Source organism: Pleurodeles waltl, chromosome 12, assembly GCF_031143425.1.
Source record: "Pleurodeles waltl isolate 20211129_DDA chromosome 12, aPleWal1.hap1.20221129, whole genome shotgun sequence".
In the NCBI taxonomy this organism is placed as follows: domain Eukaryota; kingdom Metazoa; phylum Chordata; class Amphibia; order Caudata; family Salamandridae; genus Pleurodeles; species Pleurodeles waltl.
In genome coordinates, this window is record NC_090451.1 from 628629314 (window position 1) to 628646982 (window position 17669).

The following is a 17669-nucleotide window of genomic DNA, read 5'->3' on the forward strand; positions in this document are numbered from 1 at the left end:
ATTTGCTGGACGGCAGGACTGTTTCCCACAATGCACTAGACTATTTCCTTTTGGGCAATCCCTCTGCGGGGCCGATGACAAGTGATTCTTTGGGTCTGGGAGCGTTCGGTGGCTGTAGGCTGCAGGGGACTTGTACCTCTAGTCCAAGGGAGTTCTGGAGTTGCCTTTGTTGCTCAGAAAAGTTACTCTTGCTTTCGGAACATATCTGTGGTTCAGGAAGTCGCTATTGTACAGTTGCAGGGTGATTGCCACAGGTGCAAGCTAACTCGCCTTTGGTTTGTGTAGGTCCTGAAGTTGCGGACTCGTGTCTCTTCTTTACCCTTCGTTGCAAGTTGAATCAGATCTGAGGTTCTGGTGTCAAGGGTGCCCTTTAAAACCTAGATATAGAGGCGCTAGGGCTGTGTAAGTAGCCAATATGCTACCTGCCCCAGCGGCTAATTCCCCCCCTGAGGTGACCACATCTGGGGGGGGGGGGGGGTCATCTTTACTACCCAGAACCATCTATTCTACCACTTTTAAAAATGACGGAACCCATCTTTGGCTGTACAGACCAGGTAGCCCACCCTAGGGATGTGGCTAGCCATCTAGGGGTGTATGCCTCCTGACTGGCTAATTTTCCCACCTGCCTGGATGCAAATGTGCCTGGGGCCAGGGGGATGCCTTTTACCCTCCTTTGGGAGTCAGCCTGATTGCATATCAAAGACAGTGTGGGCTTCTAAGCATTGTGTTTTTAACCTTACCAACAAACACCACTATTAAAGTTGTAAGAAACACTGGTGATGTGTTAGGTAATTGTAGCTTATATTTTCACTCAACTGGATCCCCACTTCATCCAGAAAGATATCATTTCAGCACTCCCTCAGAATTCGTTTAACGACGAGGTTGAGTCCGCCCAGGTGGTACCATCCTACCTCGGTGGGGATAGGTGGTCAAATGATGAAGCATGACACTATAATGTGTGTGAGACCACCTATTCCATAAGAGGAACTACCCCAGTAGAACACGTCTACCACTACCATACCTCATGCCTAATTTAGATCACTACATCTGTGATCTGATGACCAGCTGAACAGGCCTGACTGGTCTGTCCATTAAGTTCTACGTACTTTTTGGTTGTTGCTTCTAAGCTCACAGCCTTGATGTGCCCCTTCACTAGCCTTCTATCAGGGAGGGAGTTGACACCTCCAGTCCAGGCAGGCCTTTGTTTTTGACTCTGGCAGTGTTTACACCTCCTGGTAGGTGGTCAGATTCTTGCCTTGGAGGCAGCACTTACAGGCTGCCAGAACAGGAAAGGCTGGGGCAACCAGTTAGGCAACCGCTAAAGTAGCCACCTGGATGCATGTGACATTAAATCTGACTTTGGTATGAAGTCAGGTTTAATGAGACAAGTTGTTTAATACCAAACATCACATATTTAGGAGGGCCATAATGGAGTTGGCTACCTCTGGATACCCAGGTACCAGCCAATGTTAACTTATAGTAGTCCTTAATGGAAAGAGGCAACTATAGGGACATATAAACTTGCACTTATATGCCAGCACCTTTAATACAACGAACCATGCCTCCTGGGCTAGGGGTAACTGGCGTATATTAAAATTAGTGCTTTGACATTACCACACATGGTGAGGGCAAAATTAATTTGGAGCAGTTTGAACTGTTCTTGCAGTCTGTAGTGGCAATCCTGCTGTCATCTGTTTACATGGGTCACTCAGGGTGGCACAAACAGTGCTTCAGGCCCGGATAACCCCTTTAACCCCTATGGCCCGGGTGCCACTGGTACCCAGGCACTAAGTGGGTTAAAGTCCTTGTCAATTGGGGATGACAATTCACATTCATCATATTTAGGAAGAGAGCACTGGCACTGGGGGCTGGTTATCAGTCTCCAGTGTACTTTCGGAGTCATAAACTATCAGCTAGTAGTCCAAATGGGGCAAAAGGTGGGGTGAACCCTGCAAAAAACTTGTTTTCCTACTCTTATTATGAACCACAGATGGGGGCGACTCAAGTTCAAATACAGGTCTAACCTTGTTCTTCATTGCTGCCTCTCTGTCAGTTGCTCTAACAGAGTCATTTTAGATTTGAGGTTTAACAGCACAGCCATCAAGCACACCTATTATTGACGGTATACATAGAGTGGGCGATGGGTGTACCACTTCCAGCCAATGACCTTCTGCGACCACCCTCTTCAGTCATTGGCTTTCTGCGACCAGTCCCTTCAGGCATTGCTCAACACTTGATCATGTCTTGACTCAGTCCAGTGGAGTATTTTTCTCTCACTTAATGCTGTTGGCTGCTTGAGTATATCGTCTGTTTCCAGTCGAGGCTTGCATTAAGCTACACGAGTGAACTACATTGCAGTTATAGCCCTCTCACTGAGCTCCTGCTGGCTCCCTCCAGTCGATCGCACTCTGAGCTAACCTGAAAATTCAGTGCGCAATAACACATAAACCCTAGACCTATGGTCTTTGCCAGTACTTGTTAGTGCTGGGTTTATTTATCTTGTGCACATCCAGTTTGAGCAGATACAATTACAGATACCAGATAAACTGCACAGGTCCTCATCAGTGTGGTCTTGCGTCCCACGGCGGCCTGCTGGCTGTAGGACATGTATTCCCCATGCTTCTCCCCGGCTTCCTACAAGTCTGTTTTGGTGCCGCCGCAGAGGCCCTCTAGAGGCGCCGGTGGCAGTAAACAGAGCCGCAGCCTTGAAGCGCACGCGCTGCGCCCCCTCGGGGAGAGGCCCGGACCCGCGACTCGGCCGTGACTCACCCTGGGATTGCAAGCCTGCAGCTGGGTCTGTCACTGGAAGAGCGCCCGAGTGCGGCCCGACACACCCAGAGGAGGCCTCGCCTACGGGCGGCCCGCTTGGGCAGCGATGCCGGGGTGAGCCAGGCGCAGGCAGTCACGCACGGGGCAAGGCTGGCGCGCATTTTACTTTGCGCCTTCCTTGTGGGCCCGGGAAAGGGGCCGAGCAGTTCGGTTTTCCTGAAGGTTGAAGACGTGACTGCACACATCAGTGCGCACCCCTGCCCTACGTTCTCACGTGTCCCGTGGGCAGATAAAGCTTTGGCAGTTCACAGCTCGACTATCTGCCCCCCGGGCCTGGGCAGTGTCTTCAGCAGAGAGGTTTTCAGTCTTAAGATCCGTGAGAGCTGCCGTCCCCCCCGTGAGTCACACGGTGAAGCAGTGTGTGCGCTGCGTCCCCTCACGGTCTGTCATCACCGAAGTGCTGAAAATCCTATTGTTCGTTTCGTTTATGTTTGAGGAGGGAGTGCAAACCTAGCATGAAGCGAGGCCGGATTGTTGAACGAACCTAACTAACGGGAGGGAGAAAGCGGTGGAGTCCCCAGTAATGCTGAAAGGGGGCAGAGAGGACGGGGAGTGGAGGTCTTGAAGCGGTCCCACGGCTGTGGCAGACTGGGTTCACCTGCGAGGGCTTGCAGGAGAGCTGTGAGCACTGCCAGGAGTGTACTCGGACACCCGTCCACACCTTTTCTTGTGGAATATCCGCCGTCGAAACGGGCGGACAAGGGCCTAGCTTGGTCACTAAGATTGCGTGGGGTGGGAGCATCAGATTGTTCAGCAATCACCTTGGCATATATTAAAATACATTATAGACAGGCAGAGGCATAGCGGCACGAGAGGGGCTCTAGAGGCAGTGGAAAGGGAGAAGAATATGTATTGGTGGGAATACTAGGTGAGAGAAAGTAAAAGAATTGGGAAAATAACCAACATTTTTTAAGACTTTCAAAACAGAGCCGGAGAGAGTGTGCGCTCGCGTTTTCATCTACATGTAGAAAAATAACTTGTGAAATCCGACAGACACCTCACTATACCCAGTGCTTGAAATGGAAAAATTAAAGTGCAGGTACTCTGTGCCAGAGTACCTGCTTGTTTCCGAGAAGTGCCGGTACATTCCAATTAAAAGTATTTCGTTTTTCCTGAGATGTGCCGGTACTCACCCTCTCAAAATAAAAAAGTGCCGGTACTCAGTACCGGACAGTACCGGCCCATTTAAAGCACTGACTATACCCATCTGAAAGCACCTGTACCCAACTATTTACCGGAAAATACATTTATTAGAGGTTGTAACACCCCAAACGCCCCTCACCCAAAGCTCTGTCCGGCACACAGACTTTTTCCACTGAATACCAAAGCCTGTAGAGCCCGACTATTAGGAACCAAACTGGTCTATGTTTACAGAGGGGCACTGGGTTGAAGAACACAGCAAAGCTCCTTCATCTGGACCCCTAAGGACCACTAGTAGCCAATGGAGATTGCTTCAGGTTTCAAGAAAGGATGGATGTAGCAATGAGTGGAGCCTGAGACGTGTCACCTAATGAACCTTCATTTATGCTGCCATTCACAATTAGTTGAAAATTTGAGGTTTGCATTAAGCCACAAACTCTGCTCTTTTTGGCCTGCATGGACCAAGCATCAGTTCTACCAAGCAAGGAAGTAGGCCCCCCTTTCACCTCTCACTTAAGCATGGTCTGAAACACCCATGATGCAGTTCAAACACTGAATATTTTGATTCACTCTAACTCAAAGTACTCTGGTTTTAAAGAGATGATGTGGACCAAAAAATTGGCATTTTCTGTAATCTCAGCACATACTACTGGCGGAGCAGTGTGCACACACCAGTCCCCCCCAGTAAGAACATTACAAAAGTGTGAAAAGATGGCTACAACACACCAACAATCAAATACACACAAGCTAGCACCACAGTACTGATTGTGGAACCCAAAACAGAAACATTCTCCGGCCTGTAACAAAGCCATGGAGTCAGTGGCATTAAGATACCTGAAGTATGAGGGAGCCATGAGGCCATGTTGCTGGCAACGCAGTTCTGTACAGATCTCTTTAATGTAAGATGGATTCATGCTTTGATATAGTATTGATTTTGTGCCCTATAAGAGGTGCTTTCCTTGTTACCACAGTAATGATACTCCACTTTCAGCCTGTCAGTCTCCACACTCTTGGTGTTGTTAACCAAGAGAGCTGCCACTGTTTGACCAGAGAAGTCAACTGGTTGTTTAGAAGAATTCATGTTAGTTGTTGGTGGCTGCTACTTGCTAAGTTGGACTTGAGTGCTTTCGATGGGCACTGTCAAGATTGTCTTTTACTTCATTGAGATGCCACAGTGACCTGATGTGTGGCTTTATTTTCCCTGGCACATGTATTATACATACTTGACATTCCACCATGGTGGAGCAGCAACTAAACAACAGGGAGGAGACCTTTGCACATGGTGAAACCGAATATCTTACTCCTGCAACTAGAAACAGGGGGACATATTACAGGAAAGTTATACTGATACAAAAAATAAAAACAAGCTGTACTTCTCGCAAAACACATTTTCTGCAGACATTTAACAGAAAGAACTTTGCACTACTGCAAAAACTTAGGAATTTGACAAACAACTATTGATTTTTATAGATCATTATTTGCTTAAAATATGGAGTATTTAATAGAGGTTTTAGCCAAGAAAACCTAGTACAATTATATTTTTAATTGAACAAACTGATTTTGCACTGTTTTGCTATTTCGTTATTTATAGATAAAATACAGTAATTCTGCCCAAAGTTTAGTTCACTTTTTGTAGTTGAAAAATGGAGCCCATATAGATTCTCCCTGTCTTTATAAGTAAGAACTGAAAACATAATGTGAAAGTAGTTGTGTTGTCTGTGTTAACCCTGTTGCAAAAAAAAAAAAGTGAAAACTATACAGAGGTATACGTTGAGGGAGGGCGAGGCAAGGGGTAGTCCTTCTGTGCCATCACATTCCATGCCCTGGGTAACATGGATTGTTCTGTGGCACTTGGTAAAGATTTGCAAAAAAGTGCCACATCAGATAGGCACCATACGCAAATCAGTCTTGTTCCTGCCTCAGTGAAAACCGTACATCCGGAACTGCTGTGACAGGTCCCCTATGAAGTAACTGAAGCAACCCAGACCGTTTCGTGCCTATATGGGTTTCATCTGTAGGGTGCAGCTTGAATTGTGTGACATATTGATCACAGGACCATGTCTGGGCACCCATTGCCTTGCAGGCTCCTCACTGAGGAACACAAAGACATAATGGGTTGAATGCTTGAATTAATCTCAGCCACAGGTAAATTAGTCAAGACTTCTTCATAGGCCAACTTTTATTGTCCACCACACTACCTCAGACAGGCACTAGCCACATGCAACCATAAGCCCGTGGAACCAAGTCACATCCTACTGAAAATAACATTTCTTTATGAAAGTGTAATAGAAATGCTTATGGAAAGTGAGCAGCAGACAGGGCCGTCCCTTCATAGTTGACAGTCACTCCCATCCATGTTTGGCTCACTGTATGTGATTATTCAGTGCGACTAGGGGGCTGTGGTGCACAGTGGAGATGCCCAGGGCTCAACCTTTGAGGTGGATGATTGAGAGGTAGGGTCCTCCTATGCCATTATTTGCTATGTTGTTGACACTGCTGGATGTGGTTACTGGATACAGACCTGTGGTGGCTGGAAAAGCTGAATAAATGGAAACAGCAAGCATTGGCATAGCCAGGAGGTCTGGCCTTGACAAGCTGATGTGATATATATTTGTTTTATACAAACACATCACAAAATTAAAGAATAAAAATAGAAAACACGTGCCTCCTAATAATGGCGACCATATGCTTGCAATAAAATGTTTAAATTAAAAAAATATATAATAAACCATCATATATAATTTTAATGAAACGCGACTGGTGCTCCCTGTGGATGAGGTATAGATATCCTTTTTAGTTTTAACGCAAATCACAGGAAAATATGATTCTGATTATGGCAAAGAAAAGGCACCGTTGGCTTTAACTTACAGTAACCTGACGACTCCATTACAACACACAATGACTAAAATATGCACGCACAAAAAAGAATGGAAAGAAAAATGAACTGACAATAGTATTGTTTTAACGGCCCTGGCACTGACGTTCAGTTGTTTTAGGCAGATATTTACACATGGGATGACAAATTAAAATTAGTTATGGTGAATGATGGCCATTGGATGACGTCGCCTGACCCCTTGTCTTATGGTGAATCCTGTAAAGAATAGAAGCAAAAAGAGGGTTTGCGGGTACCTCCGCTCTACTGGTGGAGCCAATACTCCGCTCTACTGGTGGAGCTAATAGAGTTTTTGGAACTCCACGCTCTGCTGGGAGTGCGGAGTTATTAAAAAGACTCCGCTAGCCCCGAAGCAGAGCTGAGCTCACCCGGTGCACACTACAGCCCAGTAAGGCCTACACAAGCTCAGACAGTCAGGGCTTGCGCTGTGCAGCTCATGACTGCTCTGCAACATGCACCGGAGCAGAGCCAGAGGCGGACAGCCGCTGAAGAAGACTTGTCACCGTCAGACGAGGAGGGCCCCCGGGAAGACCCAGGTAAGTCCTTGTCTCTTTCTTTTGATGTCGTTGTTTGTGCACACTGATGCACAAACAAGGACTGAAATTACCCTGGCCTGAATTCAGTCCAGGGCCGTACGAAGTGAAAGCTGCAGTTTCAGGCCTCTTGTGCACCGGCCTGTACAGTGTGCACTGCGCACGGGGCAGGTTGGTGCACAATAGGCCTGGCAGCTTTCACTGCCTATAGCCCTGGCCTGAATTCAGGTTAGGGCCGTAGGCAGCGAAAGAAAGTTGCAGTTTCAGGCCTCTTGTGCAGTGGCCTGTCCCCTGTTCTCCGCATACTGGACAGTCCGGTGCACAGGAGACCTGAAACTGCAGCTTTCATTGCCTATGGCCCTCCTGAATGCTCCCGATCTCAGAAGTGCCGAGCAGGGTCGGGCCTGGCTGACCAGAACTCCGCCTCCGTCGACTTCCACAGAGTTTTTTTTCAACTCGGGGAATTCCGCAGAGACGGACTCCGTCAACTCCTCCCAGGCCTAGTAAAAAGGGGGTTATGGATACCAACACTTCACAATGACTTGGGTATTGCGCTTTTCAATCCTGACTACACATCCACAGTTTCTGTTGTGTAGTACCTGTCTATTCAGTACCCTCAGATCCTTGTGGGTGCACTGAGGGGTGCCCATTGTAGAGATCTGTGTGTAAACAGAAGGCCTCTGGTTCGAATCTCACTGGGCCCATCATCACTCCTCCTCCTGAGGTCTGTAAGACCGGTACCAAAGAACTGGGTAATAGAAACAGCGGTTACTTCCGATTCTTTAAGGCCACAGTCTGCCGAAAAGGGTGCCATAAAATACGTATTATATGGAGCACGAGGCAAGGAGCTTCTAAAGGTTTGTAACAAAACGCTTATGTCTGTGGTTTTTGAATGTACAAAATGTGTCAATAGTTTACACAAGCAAGCTATCCTTTGGATAGTAAACAATCCCACTCTGTGAAGCACACAACTAATGCTTGGCTACACACTTCCTCTTCTGACACCCTGTTGTGAGTTATTAAATCAGATAAGACTGGGCTGTTTTCTTGACGTTTTCCACTAGTAAAGTAGTTTGAGGTGAGGCTGAGTGGTGCCATCAGTGATGTTATTTAACACGTCATGAATGATGTAAAATCTGAGGTCATAAGCATTGCATGGTGGGGGTACAAGTTATATATAGTTCGCTTAGTGAACAATAACATACAAATGTCAGTGTTTCTTGTTAAACTAGTGCTTAGGTGAGCACTGAACTATAACATCACTTCAGCCTTTTTTTCCAGTGTGTTTGTGTGATCCCAAAAATGTGCATACCATGTTCTGTGTTGTTTAACAAGTCATATTAATTTTCTGTAAGCAACTACAACGGACTTTCGTCTTTTGCTAAGCACCAGATGACAGACAAATTCAGAGTATTCCGCCCACTCCAGTAGAATCACTGGGATCGCTTCCTACCTCTCCCCATGAAGGTCTCCGCTATTTGCATATGTGTGACGCTATCCTGCGTGCAACTTCCTACTTCACTCCATATTTAAGCAGACTCCCAGCACCAGTGTGATCCACACGCTTGACACCTAAAGTTTTCCAAAGTCAGCTACTTTATAAATACCATCTCTACTGATCACGAACTGCTATGGGGTAGCCTCTTGGCCAAACGCCCCAAAAGCCCTTTGGGGCCCTGTGAGGGCATAAAGCGCAACACAAATGCTATAATACAGTACAGCGTGGGGCTTAGCTGCCATTGGTGCAGCAGGTATAGTGGCACCAGGGCTGAGAGCCCTAAGGGGCCTAATTGCTGCATTTTACCACCCCAGCAAGTGTTAAAGGGGCCAGTTTCCTTGTTTGCGTCAGGGCCCATGACATAGTTGCTACGCAGCACAATACAGCACCATACACTTAGTGCACAAGGTCTTTGGCCTACCCAGAGACCTGCATAGCCAACCACTGCCCAAACTGGCTTGGTTACGACAATTGGAAGTTTTGTCATTCTAAGGCCATTATTCCAGCTATGGTGCAATCCCACTTCGGATTCACTTTGCACATCCCATGAGTATCCTGGCTAGCCGCAAATCTTGTGTTCAAACTACATGACCCATCAGAGATTGTGAGCTTTGAAGTGGTCGGAAACACACAACACTAACACATTATCCCCCATTCTGTGCTCCATAACGCAGGCTGGTGTGCAAATTTCGCACACCAGTTACCTATACTTACAGTGTTGTCCATTAGAACTAGGTCCTAGTAAACTATGGGACAGATGTACGAAGGATTTTACCGGTTGCAAACAGCCCTTTGGGCCATTTTCCTATGTACCAACCCTATTTTGCGAGTCTGTAACCTATTACCGGCTCGCAAAATAGGGTTTGCGAGTCGCCACTAGGAAGGGGCGTGTAAAGGGCGTCCCTTCCTAATAGCGAGTCACACTGGTACGTATGAATGTTTTACGACTGGGAATGCGGTCGCAATACATTCATACTTTACCGCCTCCTTGAAGGAGGTGGTAACCCATTCCAAACTGGAGGGGACACCTTTCCCTTTGTGAATGGGGACACCAAAATGTTTTCAGAGCAGGCAGTGGGCCCACAGACCACCCCACTCTCAAAAAATAAAAACGGGGTGCATTTAAAAAAAAAAAAAATGTTTTTTTTAAAAAGCAGTCCCAGACATGGTGATCTGCTGTTCCCAGCAGGCCACCATCCCTGTGAGTGCCAGCCATTCCTCGTGAATATTAATGATGCAGGTCTTTTGCGATCCATTTGGGAATCGCAGTGTCTCAGACACTGTTGTAATTGCATTTATATAGCACTCACTACCTCTGACTAGTGTTGTACATCAGTGTTTGTGACTTGCAATTTGTGAGTCGCTGAGAATCGCAAAATGCGAGTTGCAAACACTGAGGGTCGTACATCTGACTTACAAATCACATACTGTAGCAATGTGCAGAAAAGAATACCCCTAGTAAATGAAGGTTCTGAAATTCCAGATTCCTTAAGTTGATGGCGCGATGCATGCTAAAAACTGGAAGCCAGTGTGTTTAGGTTATTTTTCATGTCTGGTAACGGATGGTTACAAGTGTCTACGCTTTGACGTGCACATCTTGCAGGAATGGCAGCCGCACTGGAAAGGAAATAAAACCATGAGGTTGGCTGTCACAGCTGTTTCCAGGCAGGGAGGTTCTCCCTCCCCCCTTCCCCAGGCCCGGTCCCACCTCCCTCCAAGTTTTTACATCTGTTACTGCCCTTTACCCACAGCCATACTGACAGAGGCCTGCCTGACACCGGGCACTGGCGTGGAGGGCTCCCTGGCTGTCAGTGACAGATTGGGGACAGTTGTTGACGCCGAGGGGGGGGAGAGGAGGTGCCCCGGGAGCCCAGCGCAGCCCAATTCGCCTCTGCGACGTTTCCTTTTCAGACGTCCCGGGCCGTGGAGGAAGCAGCAAGGACCCCCGCCCTCTGCGTCACGGTGAGTACTTCATGGATGTACATACTTACTGCGGCACATGGGGACTCTTTTCGGCCAGTACAGGCCGGGCGGGGTTTACACGGGCGGGCGAGGGCCTCACTTGGCGATAGGTAGTTTGGGGATATTTTCTTCCAGGCCGGCCTGCTTGCGAGGGGCTGCGTGGGCAGCGCAGTGGCCTGTCGTGGCCATTTCCTGTGGAGTTTGCGTCGAAGGCTCGCCGGCCCGTTGCCTTCTCCTGTGCCAAGGGAGCCCTCTTGGTGCGCCCTTTCCTAAAATAGACCGCTTCTGTCTCCGGGTGGGGTGTTAAAAGGGCATTGGCAGCAGACAACACGAGTAGGGCGCACTTCATGTTTTGAGCAGGCCTCAGGAGCGTCATGTTTCTGCCCCAGAGGATGCTGTAGCAAGGCAGGCCTCGAGACGTAATGGAAAATCGAGACATTTATTTATTTATTTAAAGTTAGAAGTCCTTTGCACGTGAATGACCGGGTGGTGTTGCGCCCTTTCGCAGGGGATGAATGTGCCCCCCTGCCTTGTTGTTAAGACTGAGTCGCAGGAGATTGTTGTCTGAACTTGGGGATACTGCACGGCAGCACGCCGTCTGCTTTTAAAATGCTTCCCTTATGTGTACTGTATATTGTCTATGGACGATTTTATGTTTTAGATTCTGTGGGCGTGACCTTGCATCTGTGCTTTTATTTGGTTTAAACTTCACTTTGGTTTAGGTCCTCATCTGTAACGCTTCTTACTAAAGTCTTGGATATTTTAACACAAGGATTTCTACAGTAAAAGGTTGCATGCGTCATCTTCTTCTTTCTATCGTGTTCTTCGCACCCTTTCTCCACAGAGAGGATAGTTTATAGTTCCTAGAAGTTGAAAAGTGAGCCTCCAGTCCCTGGGACATTGAGTTCCACGTTGAACCAGGCCGCAGCATTTGTTACCAAGGGTGGGTGCACTGGACATGTTTGGTGGGATGTCAAAGCTAATTCAAAGACCACAAAAAAGTGTAAGGGGGGTCGAATACTTTCTTTTTTCAAGTATTTTGAATTATGGAGACGTGAATTTGGCTGAAATGCAAACATTCCATAGTAGTGAGCGTTTTGTTTTTGAGGGGAGCTGTTGAGAATTAGGGACGCACTGCTTTGTGGAAAATGATGCTTCCAAAACAGTGTGTAGAGATTCACAGACAAATAGCACAGGCCCCAAGCGCCTTACCTTCCTCAAGCACAAGGACTTAGATATGAAATCAGGGACCCAAAGGCAAGACCCTGTCTCGTTATTTACACGTCCCTTGCCATGTTCAAGGGATGCTCAGAAAGAGTCCATCGCTGTGTAGCTCTCAGGAATAAATCTCCCAGAGTTTGCATATGGAGGACCTAAGGCATTGTGTAGGGAGTGCATTTGTCCAGGATCACACAGCTAAATGTTTCAGCTTTAGCACTAACGTCTCCAGTTTTTTTCAGCTGACACCTTAATCACTAGTAAACAATCTTCTTTAAGCCTTGTGGAAAATAGGGTCTTCTGTTTGGGTTGTGTTTTAAGTTAACAAAATTTCGTTTGTGTGTTTGTCAAATGCGGATCAGTAGGAAGCGGGGTGCTACAAAAAATGTTCCTTGCAGTGTGTAGTTACTCCAGCCCCAGATTTGTGCATGTAGGTCAACCTTTTAGATTACAAGGATCGATAAAATGGCCTGGAGTCCACCTAGAAAGCATGAGCTAAGTTGCTTATAATAAAAAAGGAATTGGAACTCTTAAGATTTTCAATGCTGAGGAGAGGGCATTTATGATGGACACCAAAATGCGCCCAAACTGGTCTACGTTAAGACATGAAGACTGCTTGGGCATTTGCTGGTAATGCAGGTCGTCCAGTTATCCGTTTTAAACAGGATCCCACCACCTCCTCCTTTCGGTCATCGATTTCGATGGATTAGCAGGGAAGGAGTGGGTTGATGCTGCACAGGTCATTTAAAAGAGCTTAAAAGCTGAATTCCAGTTTGGTTTGGCGCACATCTAATCTAGAAAGGACATTTTAAGATAAAGTTATCTGCAGACACACTGACACCTGTTCCGTGGCACCAGCAGACTCCACTAAGGGTCGAAAACTTTCTCTGTGACAGGGTGTTATGTCTTGTGAAATGCTTCTGTGGAGTAACAGAGGCTGCCACTTTAAATTCACTCTTATTCAAGGACAAAACACGTTTCTCCCCCAAGAAGCAGACTGATCTGTGATCCAAGTTGCACCATGGCCCAGGTCGGCAGTAGACCTGCCATCTGATCTGACTACCCCAGGGCAACACCAGTCCAAATAAGCTTCATTCACTGCATCCTCTTTTGTTGGGGGTCAGACAGCAACCTCCTCCCACATCATACCCTTCTGTGAGCTTCTCAGGCAGACGAGGCCTCTGTAAGCTTCATGTTCAAAGACCCTGGTAACTGACTTTTAGTACTGAGTTACAGAGTTAGGAAGTGATAGGCCTGTTCGCACGGGTGGTCTCTCTTGCTGGGGTACACCCAGACATGACGGATAGCTGTGAATACAGTTTACAGCTGACTCTTCACTCCTCGCACCAGGATTAGTGGACTCATTCTGAGTCAGGATATCCACTTTCTTTGCGGTTATTTTAAAGAAAGCGCACCCTTCTGATGTACCAAGTCAGGTGAGATCAGCATAAATTCCCACTGAGGTTCCCTAATTCCCTGCCTGCTGGAAGTACTTCTGCCAGTCTTTGTGGGGTCCTGGCTCAAAACAGGACTAGGTTCATGATGCTTGCTGCTGAGTTTGTGTGGTGAGCGCATTTGCCTGCGCACCCCATCTACTTGGCATGTCTACTACAATGCTGTGGCAAAATCAGCGTAGATGCAGTGGCGCGGCCGTTTCGTTACCAATACAAAACGTTATAACAAAAGAAGACCTATTCTTATTTCTTGTAAAGTAGCAAGAGAATGGATCAATGTCTGTGCCCCTTGTGTAACTCATTAATACTCAACTTAAGGAAAATTTTACAAATTCCCCCTTCTGCAAATACCGGACCCACCTTGCCAGCATCACCACGGGCAGTACATGTGCCTGTGCCACAGCGAGAGGCCTGCACCTTAGTGCAACCAGAGCTCGGCTTAAGAATCGAACCACAGTACATACAGTTAGTATTCGTTCTAACTTGCAGAACCAGGGCAGCAGCGTTACTTACGACGTGTGTGTATGTAAAATCTTAAAGAACGTAAAGCTTTTTAGACATAAGTGAAGAGCTATTGATGCTTGATGTGGACTCTGCGGCGAGGATGGCACCATGTTGCGATTGTGTAATCCTCAGTAATGGGACGTGAGTATAGTGTCAATTTGCTGTCATTTTTGTATGATACACTGATTAGTTGGTTACGCCACTGTGTGTCTCTAGGCACCCTTTGGGTTTAACTGTTGATCTAAGCTGTGTAGCTAGGCCATGTTTTCCTACAAGGCCTAAGAGCTGTTCCGCAACGGTGACACTGTTGAAGAGCCATGTGTAACGGCATCACAGAATAACCAGCTCAGATCCCACATTTGCTTTTTCTGTTGCCCTCGGATTGTATGAAGAGTCACACTAGAGTCTAATGCCCATAGGAACACCAGAACCAACATACTACCACTATTGACTATTGGCACTCCCGTTGGAGCATCATCTCGCCTCACCCTCAGTAAGCATAGCCGTCCTCAGACGGCCCAAAGGTGTCATGATCTCTCTTAATGGACCCCCAAAAAAGATGTAAAACCAAAATGTATTGACTGGTTAAATTGAAGCATTTGTTAAATGTTTGCACAGTCACAATGGTGTGATACCTCCTAAAGTTTATGTAGTCCCAATCTCTAAAATTATGGGTATCAATCAACTGGTAGGTCCATATTGCACTTGTCCATGGTGCGCATATACACATGCACGCAGTTGTGTGCACGAGGGGCATAATGAACGTCGCGGTGTCACAGGGGGCTCTAACCTTTCTGAGCCCCCTCCCGACTCTCCAGGGGATACCCACTCAATCTAAAGCCAAGGAATATCTGTGCCGGATGGGGTACTCTGGGGTCCTCTTCACCGATCTGCTAAGGGGGGGGGCATCACCTTTTCTAATCCTACCTCCCTACACTGGTTGGTTATGAGCCCCCATAAATTAGGGTGGTCAGAGCCCTACACACAGTTTCTGCAATTGTTGTGTGCGTTCGCCCCACATGAAGCTAAGAATTACCCACAAACCACTGAACACGCCGCCTTCACGCCCTCCTTTGCGCCTCACAAATGGCGGCGGCAGGATTTGCGGCACGTGGTCCTGGTTGTACAGCTGCGTGCTGCGGACAGCTGCCCCTCACCTGCCACCCCGTGGCACCATGGTGGCTTCAAGGGGACAGACGGCCGAGGCCCGCAGCCCGGCGCTAACTCTAGGAGACGAAGAGAGGGGACAACGCACCATAAAAGCTTAAAGCAGCTTAACCGCCTTCCTCGGGGGAGGCGAGCAGGTGTCCGGGGATTTGTCAGCGCTTTAGCAAAGTTTTACGGGCCGCCACGTCCACTGGTGGATGTTGAGATTCAGTTTGCGTCGCTCGCTATCCCCCCTCCATCTCTGTTACCGAGGAAGGCCTGTGTTAGATAAGTCTTGCCAAGGTTTGGGGGCCGGATGGAACCATTGTGTCTTTTATTTTCAAGACGAAAGTTACCAATACCAGTGGCTTGCAGTGGCATGAAATAATCCTTCCCACAGTTTGCAAAGCCTTATGCGCCTGGCGAGGGGCATTTTGTGCTCGTGGGTGCCAGTTTTCGCAGATTTAACCCCACCCTTTGGAGAATTGTTCCTTTCTGTTGTCACAACTTCAGAAAAGGCACAGGCTCGCTCTTGGGATATACCTCCCTCACCAGACTCGGACACAAAATTCACAATATTCCAGAAAACCAAGTAAGATTTCGAGTATGTGTCTCGAGTCATTTACACCAAAGGGGAGGGAAGTCACCCCCTCACCTTCCTGCCACCACACTGCCCCAGCACAGTATTTATATTTTCTGCATTGCCTTTCAGAAGATATATGTATATTGGGAAGGCTCACTGCTGTCTTGGGAGGCCTTCTTGGTTGCACTTTTATTAAAAGGCTTAGCGTAGTCAGTGATATTCCTCATGGATCCCTTACTTTACAGTGGCCTGACCGAGCCTGTGCAACAAGGCCCCTCTGTTTCACCACAGGAGGGCCAGACCACTGGCATTATGTAGCAGGGCACTAAATTATGCAACAGCGTTTACTAAATTCTGCAGCAAGAGTAGGCAAATTATGCGGCATAACAATGCACATTTCGTGATCGTACTATTTCATTATTTTGCCACATGTAAACACCATCTGCACAAAGGTTTCACCTCATTAGTACAAGTCTGACACCCTCATACAGCAATAAGCAACAGAAACCTAATCAGTCAAACTTTGTCACGAGGCTTGCACTGCGCAGCAGCACATGGTGCTGCGTATTCAGTAACTTTTGATCCATTTGAGCTAGAAACACTTTTTTTTGTCAAAATCTGCAGATTTTGCTGCAGATGACAGATTATGTGGCAAATCCATAACTATGCAGATAACAGAACAGCCTGAAAATCGTATAATTCCCGTGGCCGTCTAGGAGGAGGCCCAGAGCGCTAACTGTAAGGAGACGGAGACTGGGGGCAACGCACTAGTAAAGGCTTAAAGCAGATTAACTGCTATATTCAAAGCGACCAGGTGTCGGAGGATTTTTCAGTGCTTTAGCGTTTTACAGGGTTAAATATCAACTGGTAAATGTTTAGATTCAATTTGCTTCGCTTTTCCATTTCTTCATTTTCTGTTCTTAAAGAAATCCTGTGTTAGTGAAGCATCTAGGCAAGGTTTGAGAGCAGAACGGAACCACTGTGCACTTGTATTTGCAAGGTAAAGGTGAGCAAAGATTATGCAGCAGATGATAGATTATGTGGTGAATGTGGCAAATCCTTAATTATGCGGAAACAGCATGTCCTCAAAATCGCATAATTCCTTGGCCCAGGAGGAGGAGCATGACTTGACTATAGGTAGACTTAGTGGCCGATTTAGAACCAGGATGCACTACTAGAGTAAATTATCGCCCCCAGTGATCATCAAGCTTATTTATTAAACCAAAAAATGGCCCTTATTGTGCCATAAAGTGAGGGCGAACTAGTATACTGTGGACTTTTTGAAAAGGCTGGTAATTCACTTTCAGGAATATGCCTGCAATGGGGAGGCTTGGGGCACAGAGTTGGTACATTATGCGTTTTAGGAACAGCCTGAGCCTTCCTCAGAGTGCTGGTCTAGGACACCAGAGCATCCTGAAGTGACTAACATTGCACTGCTCGTCACCGGATGAACTTTGCTCGCCTCCAACCGACCAACGTAAAACATACAAAGGCGCTACTGTACACGAGTGTCCAGACAATGCTTGGCCATCCATCCAAAACCAAAAGGATGTAGGAACTCCAACCGCCAACAAACCTCTGCTAGAATTTTTCTTTTCATTCTGGCATCTTGCATCTGATAGATTAAATATTCTTTCTGAGCTGTTTCAGCCGCAAACCCATGACAGACTTGGAGAAATAAATGCCAAGTCATGCGTGCCCCCAAACAGGGTCTGCACCTACATAAACAGGATGAGCGTGCTGCATCATGCGAATCACAGCTTTTCTACCGTATGTATTTATTCCAAAGAAAAGAAGGCCTTGCAGCCAGTCCGGTCTGACTCTCACTGAAGCATCTTAGAAGGCTTCATCCGAGCCTAACCACAGCTGCCTGTTGATACAGTCTGCCAGTAAATTTACCAGCCGCCAT

At 47.1% G+C, this 17669-nt stretch overlaps 1 protein-coding gene across 7 annotated transcripts in view; it reads left to right on the forward strand.

Moving 5' to 3' along the window:
- The window catches only part of MEF2D (myocyte enhancer factor 2D), a 383277-nt gene that overhangs the window by 149352 nt on the left and 216256 nt on the right, over positions 1-17669 (forward strand). Inside the window, exon 1 of one of the 7 annotated variants that reach the window (XM_069218036.1) lies at positions 10739-10855. The exons of the other annotated variants lie outside the window; for them this stretch is intronic. The gene's annotated coding sequence lies outside the window, so the exon portion shown is untranslated. Of the gene's footprint in view, positions 1-10738; positions 10856-17669 lie in introns of those variants that run through there. 7 annotated transcript variants of the gene reach the window in all.